At 40.2% G+C, this 12,756-nt stretch overlaps 1 long non-coding RNA gene across 1 annotated transcript; it reads right to left on the bottom strand.

Moving 5' to 3' along the window:
• Positions 1–7,257: 7,257 nt before the first annotated feature.
• LOC134808846 (uncharacterized) lies at positions 7,258–12,508 on the bottom strand. The gene is made up of 4 exons (XR_010152755.1): positions 12,382–12,508; positions 11,469–11,592; positions 8,775–8,935; positions 7,258–8,664 (listed from the first exon to the last, which is right to left on the bottom strand). It is a non-coding gene; the product is annotated as an uncharacterized LOC134808846 (long non-coding RNA).
• Between the last annotated feature and the right edge of the window lie 248 nt (positions 12,509–12,756).

Here is a 12,756-nt window from a genome sequence, read left to right as displayed (position 1 = left end):
TATAAATCATGCTACTATAAAGACACATGCACATGTATGTTTATTGCAGCACTATTCACAACAGCAAAGACTTAGAACCAACCCAAATGTCCATCAATCATAGACTGGATTAAGAAAATGTGGCACATACACACAATGGAATACTATGCAGCCATAAAAAAGGATGAGTTTGGGGCAGAGCCAAGATGGCCGAATAGGAACAGCTCCAGTCTGCAGCTCCCAGCATAAGCGATGCAGAAGATGAATGATTTCTGCATTACCAACTGAGGTACCGGGTTCATCTGACAGGGGATTGTCGGAAAGTGGGCACAGGACAGTGGGTGCAGCACACCAAGTGTGAGCTGAAGCAGGGAGAGGCATCACCTCACCTGGGAAGTGCAAGGGGTCAGGGAATTCCCTTTCCTAGCCAAGGAAAGGGGTGACAGATGGCACCTGGAAAATCGGGTCACTCCCACCCTAATAATGCGCTATTCCAATGGTCTTAGCAAACGGCACACCAGGAGATTATATCCTGCACCTGGCTCAGAGGGTACTATGCCCACGGAGCCTCTCTCATTGCTAGCACAGCAGTCTGAGATCAAACTGCAAGGTGGCAGTGAGGCTGGGGGAGGGGAGCCCGCCACTGCTGAGGCTTGAGTAGGTAAACAAAGTGGCCGGGAAGCTCGAACTGGGTGGAGCCCACTGCAGCTCAAGGAGGCCTGCCTGCCTCAGTAGACTCCACCTCTGGGGGCAGGGCATAGCCAAACAAAAGGCAGCAGAAACCTCTGCAGACTTCAATGTCCCTGTCTGACAGCTTTGAAGAGAGTAGTGGTTCTCCCAGCACGCAGCTTGAGATCTGAGAACAGACAGACTGCCTCCTCAAGTGGGTCCCTGACCCCCGAGTAGCCTGACTGGGAGGCACCCCCCAGTAGGGGCAGACTGACACCACACATGGCCAGGTACTCCTCTGAGAAAAAATGTCCAGAGGAATGATCAGGCAGCAACATTTTCTATTCACCAATATCGCTGTTCTGCAGCATCCGCTACTGATACCCAGGCAAACAGGGTCTGGAGTGGACTTCCAGCAAACTCCAACAGACCTGCAGCTGAGGGTCCTGACTGTTAAAAGGAAAACTAACAAACAGAAAGGACATCCACACCAAAACCCCATCTGTACATCACCATCATCAAAGACCACAGGTAGATAAAACCACAAAGACGGGGAAAAAACAGAACAGAAAAACTGAAAATTCTAAAAATCAGAGCGCCTCTCCTCCTCCAAAGGAATGCAGCTCCTCACCAGGAACAGAACAAAGCTGGATGGAGAATGACTTTGACGAGTTGAGAGAAGAAGGCTTCAGACAATCAAACTACTCCAAGCTAAAGGAGGAAGTTTGAACCCATGGCAAAGAAGTTAAAAACCTTGAAAAAAGACTAGATGAATGGCTAACTAGAATAACCAATGCAGAGAAGTCCCTAAAGGACCTGATGGAGCTGAAAACCATGGCATGAGAACTACTTGACGAATGCACAAGCCTCAGTAGCCGATTCGATCAACTGGAAGAAAGGGTATCAGTGATGGAAGATCAAATGGATGAAATGAAGTGAGAAGAGAAGATTAGAGAAAAAAGAATAAAAAGGAATGAACAAAGCCTCCAAGAAATATGGGACTATGTGAAAACACCAAATCTCCCTCTGATTGGTGTATCTGAAAGTGATAGGAAGAATGGAACCAAGTTGGAAAACCGTCTGCAGGATATTATCCAGGAGAACTTCCCCAACCTAGCAAGGCAGGCCAACATTCAAACTCAGGAAATACAGAGAACACCACAAAGATACTCCTCGAGAAGAGCAACTCCAAGGCACATAATTGTCAGATTCACCAAAGTTGAAATGAAGGAAAAAATGTTAAGGGCAGCCAGAGAGAAAGGTCGGGTTACCCACAAAGGGAAGCCCATCAGACTAACAGCTGATCTCTCCACAGAAACTCTACAGGCCAGAAGAGAGTGGGGGCCAATATTCAACATTCTTAAAGAAAAGAATTTTCAACCCAGAATTTCATATCCAGCCAAATGAAGCTTCATAAGTGAAGGAGAACTAAAATACTTTACAGACAAGCAAATGCTGAGAGATTTTGTCACCACCAGGCCTGCCCTAAAAGAGCTCCTGAAGGAAGCACTAAACATGGAAAGGAACAACCGGTACCAGCCACTGCAAAAACATGCCAAATTATAAAGACCATCGAGGCTAGGAAGAAACTGCATTAACTGATGAGCAAAATAACCAGCTAACATCATAATGACAGGATCAAATTCACACATAATAATATTAACCTTAAATGTAAATGGGCTAAATGCTCCAATTAAAAGACACAGAATGGCAAATTGGATAAAGAGTCAAGACCCATCAGTGTGCTGTATTCAGGAAACCCATCTCACGTGCAGAGACACACATAGGCTCAAAATAAAGGGATGGAGGAAGATCTACCAAGCAAATGGAAAACAAAGGCAGGGGTTGCAATCCTAGTCTCTGATAAAACAGACTTTAAACCAACAAAGATCAAAAGAGACAAAGAAGGCCATTACATAATGGTAAAGGGATCAATTCAACAAGAAGAGCTAACTATCCTAAATATATATGCACCCAATTCAGAAGCACCCAGATTCATAAAGCAAGTCCTTAGAGACCTAGAAAGAGACTTAGACTCCCACATAATAATAATGGGAGACTTTAACACCCCACTGTCAGCATTAGACAGATCAACAAGACAGAAAGTCAACAAGGATATCCAGGAATTGAATTCAGCTCTGAACCAAGCAGACCTAGTAGACATCTACAGAACTCTCCACCCCAAATCAACAGAATATACATTCTTTTCAGCACCACACCACGCCTATTCCAAAATTGAACACATAGTTGGAAGTAAAACACTCCTCAGCAAATGTAAAAGAACAGAAATTATAACAAACTGTCTCTCAGACCACAGTGCAATCAAACTAGAATTCAGGATTGAGAAACTCACTCAAAACTGCTCAACTACATGGAAATTGAACAACCTGCTCCTGAATGCCTACTGGGTACATAATGAAATGAAGGCAGAAATAAAGATGTTCTTTGAAACCAACAAGAACAAAGACACAGCATACCAGAATCTCTGGGACACATTCAAAGCAGTGTGTAGAGGGAAATTTATAGTACTAAATGCCCACAAGAGAAAGCAGGAAAGATCTAAAATTGACACCCTAACATCACAATTAAAAGAACTAGAGAAGCAAGAGCAAACACATTCAAAAGCTAGCAGAAGGCAAGAAATAACTAAGATCAGAGCAGAACTGAAGGAGATAGAGACACAAAAAACCCTTCAAAAAATTAATGAATCCAGGAGCTGGTTTTTTGAAAAGATCAACAAAATTGATAGACTGGTAGCAAGACTAATACAGAAGAAAAGAGAGAAGAATCAAATAGATGCAATAAAAAATGATAAAGGGGATATCACCACCGATCCCACAGAAATACAGACTACCATCAGAGAATATTATAAACACCTCTATGAAAATAAACGAGAAAATCTGGAAGAAATGGACCCTCCCAAGACTAAACCAGGAAGAAGTTGAATCTCTGAATAGACCAATAACAGCCTCTGAAATTGAGGCAATAATTAATAGCTTACCAACCAAAACAAGTCCAGGACCAGATGGATTCACAGCCGAATTCTACCAGAGGTACAAGAAGGAGCTGGTACCATTCCTTCTGAAACTATTCCAATCAAAAGAAAAAGAGGGAATCCTCTCTAACTTGTTTCATGAGGCCAGCATCATCCTGATACCAAAGCCTGGCAGAGACACAACAAAAAAAAAGAGAATTTTAGACCAATATCCCTGATAACATCGATGCAAAAATCCTCAATAAAATACTGGCAAACCGAATCCAGCAGCACATCAAAAAGCTTATCCACCATGATCAAGTGGGCTTCATCCCTGGGGTGCGAGGCTGTTTCAACATATGCAAATCAATAAATGTAATCCAGCATATAAACAGAACCAATGACAAAAACCACATGATTATCTCAATAGATGCAGAAAAGGCCTTTGACAAAATTCAACAACTCTTCATGCTAAAAACTCTCAATAAATTAGATATTGATGGAACGTATCTCAAAATAATAAGAGCTATCTATGACAAACCCATAGCCTATATCATACTGAATGGGCAAAAACTGGAAGCATTCCCTTTGAAAACTGGCACAAGACAGGGATGCCCTCTCTCACCACTCCTACTCAACATAGTGTTGGAAGTTCTGGCCAGGGCAATCAGGCAGGAGAAGGAAATAAAGGGTATTCAATTAGGAAACGAGGAAGTCAAATCGTAGCTGTTTGTAGATGACATGATTGTATATCTAGAAAGCCCCATCATCTCAGCCCAAAATCTCCTTAAGCTGATAAGCAACTTCAGCAAAGTCTCAGGATACAAAATCAATGTACAAAAATCACAAGCATTCTTATACACCAATAGCAGACAAACAGAGAGCCAAATCATGAGTGAACTCCCATTCACAGTTGCTTCAAAGAGAAGAAAATACCTAAGAATCCAACTTACAAGGGACATGAAGAACCTCTTCAAGGAGAACTACAAACCACTGCTCAATGAAATAAAAGAGGATACAAACAAAGGAAGAACATTCCACACTCATGGGTAGGAAGAATCAATATCATGAAAATGGCCATACTGCCCAAGGTAATTTATAGATTCAATGCCGTCCCCATCAAGCTACCAATGACTTTCTTCACAGAATTGGAAAAAACTACTTTAAAGTTCATATGGAACCAAAAAAGAGCTCGCCTTGCCAAGTCAGTCCTAAGCCAAAAGAACAAGGCTGGAGGCATCACACTACCTGACTTCAAACTATGCTAAAGGCTACAGTAACCAAAACAGCATGGTACTGGTACCAAAACAGAGATATAGACCAATGGAACAGAATAGATCCCTCATAAATAATGCCACCTGTCTACAACTATCTGATATTTGACAAACCTGACAAAAACAAGAAATGGGGAAAGGATTCCCTATTTAATAAATGGTGCTGGGAAAACTGGCTAGCCATATGTAGAAAGCTGAAACTGGATCCCTTCCTTACACCTTATACAAAAATTAATTCAAGATGGATTAAAGACTTAAATGTTAGACCTGAAACCATAAAAACCCTAGAAGAAAACCTAGGGAATACCATTCAGGACATAAGCATGGGCAAGGACTTCATGTCTAAAACACCAAAAGCAATGGCAACAAAAGCCAAAATTGACAAATGGGATCTAACGAAACTAAAGAGCTTCTGCACAGCAAAAGAAACTACCATCAGAGTGAACAGGCAACCTACAGAATGGGAGAAAATTTTTGCAATCTACTCATCTGACAAAGGGCTAATATCCAGAATCTACAAGGAACTCAAACAAATTTACAAGAAAAAAACAAACAACCCCATCGACAAGTGGGTGAAGGATATGAGCAGATACTTCTCGAAAGAAGACATTTATGCAGCCAACAGACACATGAAAAAATGCTCATCATCACTGGCTATCAGAGAAATGCAAATCAAAAGCACAATGAGATACCATCTCATACCAGTTAGAATGGCGATCATTAAAAAGTCAGGAAACAACAGGTGCTGGAGAGGATGTGGAGAAATAGGAACACTTTTACACTGTTGGTGGGCCTGTAAACTAGTTCAACCATTGTGGAAGTCAGTGTGGTGATTCCTCAGGGATTTAGAACTAGAAATACCATTTGACCCAGCCATCCCATTACTGGGTATATACCCAGAGGATTATAAATTATGCTGCTATAAAGACACATGCACACGCATGTTTATTGCAGCACTATTCACAATAGCAAAGACTTGGAACCAACCCAAATGTCCAACAATGATAGACTGGATTAAGAAAATGTGGCACATATACACCATGGAATACTATGCAGCCATAAGAAATGATGAGTTCATGTCCTTTGTAGGGACATGGATGAAGCTGGAAACCGTCATTCTCAGCAAACTATTGCAAGGACAAAAAACCAAACACTGCATGTTCTCACTCGTAGGTGGGAATTGAACAACGAGAACACATGGACACAGGAAGGGGAACATCACACACTGGGGCCTGTCATGGGGTGGGGGGAGGGGGGAGGGATAGCATTAGGAGATATACCTAATGTTAAATGACGAGTTAATGGGTGCAGCACACCAACATGGCACATGTATACATATGTAACAAACCTGCACATTGTGCACATGTACCCTAAAACTTAAAGTATAATTTAAAAAAAAAGGATGAGTTCATGTCCTTTGTAGGGACATAGATGAAGCTGGAAACCATCATTCCCAGCAAGCTATCACAAGGACAGAAAACCGAACACCGTATGTTCTCACTTATAGGTGGGAATTGAACAATGAGATCACTTGGACACAGGGCGGGGAACATCACACACCTGTCAGGAGGTAGGGGATTGGGGGAGGCATAGCATTAGGAGAAATACCTAATGTAAATGATGAGTTGGTGGGTGCAGCAAACCCACATGGCACATATACACCTAGGTAACAAACCTGCATGTTGTGCACATGTACCCTAGAACTTAAAGTATAATTAAAAAAAAAAAAAGAAAAGAAAAAAAATCACAGGCCATGGTCTTCTGGTTAAATAGCTTTTTCCAAGTCAGAAGAGGTACAGACAAGTTCTCAAATAATCTTGGTCATTAAAGATGTTTACAGATATCTAATCCAGCTTTATGGCAACCGAGTGAAGTCAGCAAACAGGCAGGCTTCCTGTACATTTAGTGCTGGAGAGCAGCCCTCCTTGAACTCAGGCTAAATAATCTTCAGGGACTCACAAAGCCCAAGGCTACAGACCAGGTAAGCCCTGAGGACACGCTGTGGAAGCCCATAAGGCAGGAGGATGAGATTTTGAGAGCTTGGTGATTGAAAAGCAAGGAACAGAGACACACCATAGAGAATGTGAACCTGGCAGGAGTTTAAGAAACCATCTAGTCCAACTCCCTTATTTTAATGATAAGGAAATGAGAAACCAAAGTCATGGGGCATTTTGCTCAATGACATAAATAATCCCTTATGTGTTTATAGCACTTCTGAGTTTTCAGAGCACTTTACAGTTTTAAACAATTTTCACATAGATTATCATAATTGGTCTTCCCAGCAGCCTAGTGAGGTGGCTGGAAAAGGGATTATTTCATGTATTTATTTGTTTGGCTAATTACAAAATAAAACATGCTAGTGACCATTTTCAAACAACACAAAATTACATAAAAAGTCAAAGTTCTTCTCTTTTTCCAGTCCCATCTCATTCCCCAAGAATAATCACAGATCAGTGTGATTTGCATATTTTTCTATGCATACAAATTAATACACCCGTGAATACTTATACAGCTTATTTTTTTACAAAAATGAAATTGTGGTCTACATATAATACTGTGCTTTTTAATAAACACAACACTTTGAAATTCTAATGGAAAAATAAGAGCAAAGCAACCCAAAATCTCCACTCTTACAAGGCCTCTGTGAATATAGTAGAATTTAGAACGCTTACAATTTACAAAAGAGTAAACAAAAATTTAGTTTAATATTAGACAGACATGTTTTTAAAAGCCCTTTGGAACACATTGCAGTGCTTTAATACTCTGCTGTCTCCTTTCTCTCCCTCTCTTCACCTTTTTTCCTGCTCCCCTCCATTAAATTTCAAGTTTATTGCTAAAAAGCAGAACAATTTAAGTACGTTTTACTGCCTTGCATTTTCCTAATCAATATTCTTAGGGTCTCACTTTCCACCCCAATTTACTTACCAAGGTATTTTCCCTATCAAAGACAATTCCCCTAAAAATGAATTATAGTGCCTGCTATTATAATAGCCTTTTACACCTCTACATATGCATCTGTAAAATGTATATAAATTATTGAGATAAAAAGCTCAACCTAGTCTGTGAAAATCTTTAGAAGAAAATGTAGAGTAAAGAAACTAACATGTATTGTGGGCCTATTATGTGTCAAGTGCTATCCTGGGGATTTCAATACACTGAGATTTGTCTAGTGAGCACTTGTTAAACACAACTGAAGTGTCAGACATATAGACAAATATGAAAAGTCACATCTCTGTTCTTGAGAAAAGATACCTTATTGAGGACATTAGGCCCATAAGCAAATAATTTCCACCACTGTGGGAAATATTATAGAGGAGGGGGCTGGTTTAGGACAGGATTCATGAAGGAAATTAAGTTTGAGTTGAAAACCTTAAGAGATGAAAGCTTTTTATTTTACATCTTGGTAGTGGAACTTCCATTGTGCCTCTTGGGCAAATCAACTGATGCTTTCTAGCTGGAGAGCTTATCATGAAAATAGATAATATGTTGTTCATGAAGTGGTGGAGAAGGAGAGTTAGTTCCATGCCACGTGTCTCCCACTGTGGGGTGAGTGAGTGGGGATGAATCCTGCTGCTCTCAAGACAAGAGTTTTTTCAAACTGGCTATAAAAGTTAATGGACACCTCCACAGTGACTCATTTCCTTTCTCCTGCTGATAGGATTTGCTTCAATATCAGGAGATGTTAAGGGTTTGCTTGTATCAGTGATCATGGTCAACATCGCTGTCAAATATGAAGGGACAAAGTCCAAGGCCATAAAACTCTGCACGCTGTGGAAGCAGGGACAAAATCACAGTACTTTTTTCCTTCTTTTTAAATATAATGATTAGTTCATGCTGTTTCTTAGGATTTGAAATTAGAAAAAAATTACAAGACTCACCTCCATATTATATAGTCATGTCAGTTCTTCCCCAAATCCTTCTACCAGACTTCATTTTTTTACATTCTCCCAAAATACACCTTCTTTGACCTCTTTCTAATGCCATTTCAATCCATATTTTCCACACTGCTGCCCGTCTGGCTGGGGTTCTTCTTTCGACCCTTTCAAAAAACTTGTGACAGTCATCAACTACTAGTAAAACAGAAACTGTTCATTAGTTAAAATGGGTCCTAAGTGAGTAGCTGTCAGACTGAAACTATAGGCAATTTACCCTTGACCTCAAATGAAGAAATATTGAGAAGCTCCACTATTCGACTCAGGATGAAGTTCATCAGTCATTTGAAGAGGAAGGGAAAGGAATCGCATCCAAGCTTCAACTAGGGAAAGAAGAGGATGAAAAATGTGCTGCAGATGTGACAAAAGAACCCCTGACTCAGTCTATCACATCGCAGAGAAGGACAAAGATTTCTTTCTAAAATGTACCCTAGGTGTCAGCTGAGACACTCCTGCTTGGTGACCTAATTACATTTGATTCAAATGCAAGTTCTATAGCTTTCCCCCAAACTCCCCACAATTCCTTCAGTACTCAGAACTTACTTCCACGAGTTTCCCTCTGTCTCTAAGCTTCCCTGCAAACAGGAACGATTCATCTTTTCTTCCACATCAACTTGTTTCCACAAAAAAATTCGCCCCCATCTTCTTGGTTTGTGCTGTACAATATGGTAGCCACTAGCCACACATAGCTGTTTAAACTTGTTTAACTAATTGGAATTAAATGAAGCTCACAATTCAATTCCCCATTCTTAGTCATCGTATTTTGAGTGCTTGATAGCCATATGTGGCTAGTGACTACCTCACTGAAACCACAGATTAGAATACATCCATTATCTTAGGGAATTCTGTTAGACAGCTGTACCAGCATGTCACAAACTGATGAGAGCTTACTGAATATCTGTGGACTTATGGAGAGAGATCACATTTTAATTTTTTATCAGAATATTCACTTTTATCTAAGCATGTTTAATCACATGCCACTTTTGAGAAATGTACTATCTACCTATAGGGATGTACTAATGCACAGGTTTCCATTTGGAGTCTTTTAGGAAGCCAAGTTAAATCACTACATAGATGAAGTTTAATTGTTTCAAGTGGGCTTAGAGCATGAATTCTTCCAAGAGAGGAAATAAGGTATTTCTCCCTGACAAAGAAGTGAATGTCTTCTCCAAAAATATGTTCAGTGAAGTTTTCCTGGGCTGGGTGCGGTGGTTCATGCCTGTAATCCCAGCACTTTGGGAAGCCCAGGAGGGCGGATCGCCTGAGGTCAGGAGTTCCAGACCAGCCTGACCAATATGGTGAAACCCCATCTTTGCTAAAAGTACAAAAATTAGCTGGGCATGGTGGTGGGCACCTATAATCCCAGTCATCTGGGAGGCTGAGGCAGGAGAATCACTTGAACCTGGGAGATGGAGGCTGCATAGAGCTGAGATCACACCACTGTACTCCAGCCTGGGCAACAGAGCCAGACTCATCTCAAAAGAGAAAAAAAAAGTGAAGTTTTCCTCTGTGGGAAAAAGAAAGATATGAGTGAGTTTGCTTGTTCCTTAGAACCTCTAGATGGAAATACCTAAGAAGAAAAGAGGCAGATTTTGAAGCAATTACTCTTCCTTGGATTGCTGGTTAGTTTCGCTACTAAAAATTGCTGAACATAAGGTGAGAGAGAGGAAGAAGATGTGATCCCTGACCTGAAGTAGCTTAGTGAAATATAGGTAGCCAACCAGAAAATAGAGACTTTAAGTGCTGAGCCTGGGGTATGTGAGCACAATGGAAGGCATCTCTGCTGTCGGAGAGTAGAATAAGGAAAAGCCTCCAAAGCAATGCTGTAAACCAAACCAAGCTGTCATTGTGGCAAGATCCTGTGGGACAGAAACCAGATGGCTGTTCTTCAACTTTTTATCACCTCCTGTCCCCTTCCCTACCACACCTACACCCATATACCCAGATTCTTGCACTTAATCACATTCAATATTTATTGAATGAACTAATTAAAAGATGAATAAACACACTCAAACAAGGAATGAGAAAAAGGGCATTGCAAGCAGAGGAATGACATGAAAAAAGGCATGGAGGTGTGACCTTGAATGGGGTTGTTCCAGGGAGTACCAACATGTGGTGTTGATGGGCACAGATTTGACTGGATGGAGTATTAGTGCTGGAAGCAAGAGTGATATGAAGGTGTACGACTCAGAAAGATTTTCCTGCTATACTGAAAGTCTTGGTGAATGTGGGGATCAATTGTAATATTTCATCATAAGTGCAGCAACATCAAGTTTGCATTATCAAAAAAGTACTCTGATAACACATATACTTAAATTAATATTTTCTAATGAAATCTCAATTTAATCATGATCAGATCTTAGAATATTTTAACTTCATTCCTAACTCTCTTTAATCTCATTTGTTATTGTCTGGTATTTTTGTTCCTACTTATATTAAAAATAAAATAAAGTTACTATTAATTTTATTTTAAACATTATTATAACTAATACAGTCAACACATTTCTTTATTGTAACACATCTTCTGGGATTATTTTATTTTTTGACAAAGGACACGCTTAAGCAGTAATTTCAATGAGTCTATGGGTAACAATCTTACTGCGTTCTCATAACTCTAACATATCTTTTTGTCATACTCACCCTTAATGGTTGGTTAGCTGGGTACAGAATTCCAGGTTGAAAGTTGTTTTCCTTTGCACTTTAAGGCTAGTGTTCCATACTACCCAGCCATAAAAAGGAATGAAACAATGGCATTCACAGCAACCTGGATGGAATTGGAGACTATTATTCTAAGTGAAGTAACTCGGGAATGGAAAACCAAACATTGATGTTCTCAGTCATATGTGGGAGTTATGAGGATGCAAAGGCGCAAGAATGATCCACTGGACTTTGGGGACTCGGGCGAAAGGGTGGGGGGTGGCAGGAGATAAAAGGCTACACATTGGGTATAGTATACACTGCTTGGGTGATGGGTGCCCCAAAATCTCAGAAATCACCGCTAAAGAACTTATCATGCAACCAAACACCACCTGTTCCCCAAAAACCTATTGAAATTAAAAATAATAAATAAATACATAAAGCTAGTATTCGAAAGCTGCCTGGCTTCCACTTTATCTCTCCATTATGGTGCCATCCCCATCCTTGTTACTTTGAAGGTGATCATTGCTGATTTGGGGCTTTTAGGATTCTCATTTTGACCATTTCATGTATGAGGTGTTTATATGTAGACTTTTTTTAAAAAATAAACTTACTATTCAGTGGACCTTTTCGATTCAGATAATTTTCTGGTCCTTTACATTCTTACATCTCAAAGGTTTATGTGAGTCCTATCAATGCCTTCATTTGGAGCTAGTCAATGTGAGGGTTCAGTAAGAGACCTCTTAAAAGTCCTATGAACATCTAGTTTTCTAATCTGTTCTACTCTCTTCTCTCTCATCTCAAGTCTTTAAATCTATATAATGGCATGGGGATAGCAGACTAAGGGTTGGGATGGCTGGTGGAAACACAGGAGATCTATCTAATCACCCATTTTGTTAAAACTTTTCTGTCTTACATCTGGACCAGGACTTCTGAAATTGAAAGGCTTGGAGTTAACATCTTTGTACGCCATTGTGCCATGAAGCAATGATGATTCCCATCCAGCTGCCTAAAGAGAAAGAGGTTTGTGTCAAACATTCTGATGGGAGAGATTCTTTAAAATGTTCTTTGTGAACCATGAAAGCATTACTTTCTCATGTCCTACCATGAATTTACACAACTGATGCAAAAATCTAATAACAAAGGTTGAGTAGCATTTTCCAAACAACAGTGAGCTGGGAGCAAGAAAGCTGGCTTCTGATATCAGCTTCACCCACAACTGTCTGTGCATTAAACTAGTCACAATGTTTCTCTAGGCCTCAATTTCCTCACCAGTAGAACAAAAGAGTAA

Source organism: Pan troglodytes, chromosome 1 (genome assembly GCF_028858775.2).
Source record: "Pan troglodytes isolate AG18354 chromosome 1, NHGRI_mPanTro3-v2.0_pri, whole genome shotgun sequence".
Lineage (NCBI taxonomy): Eukaryota > Metazoa > Chordata > Mammalia > Primates > Hominidae > Pan > Pan troglodytes.
Note: the sequence above shows the minus strand (reverse complement) of the source record. Positions and strands in the feature narration are given on the sequence as shown.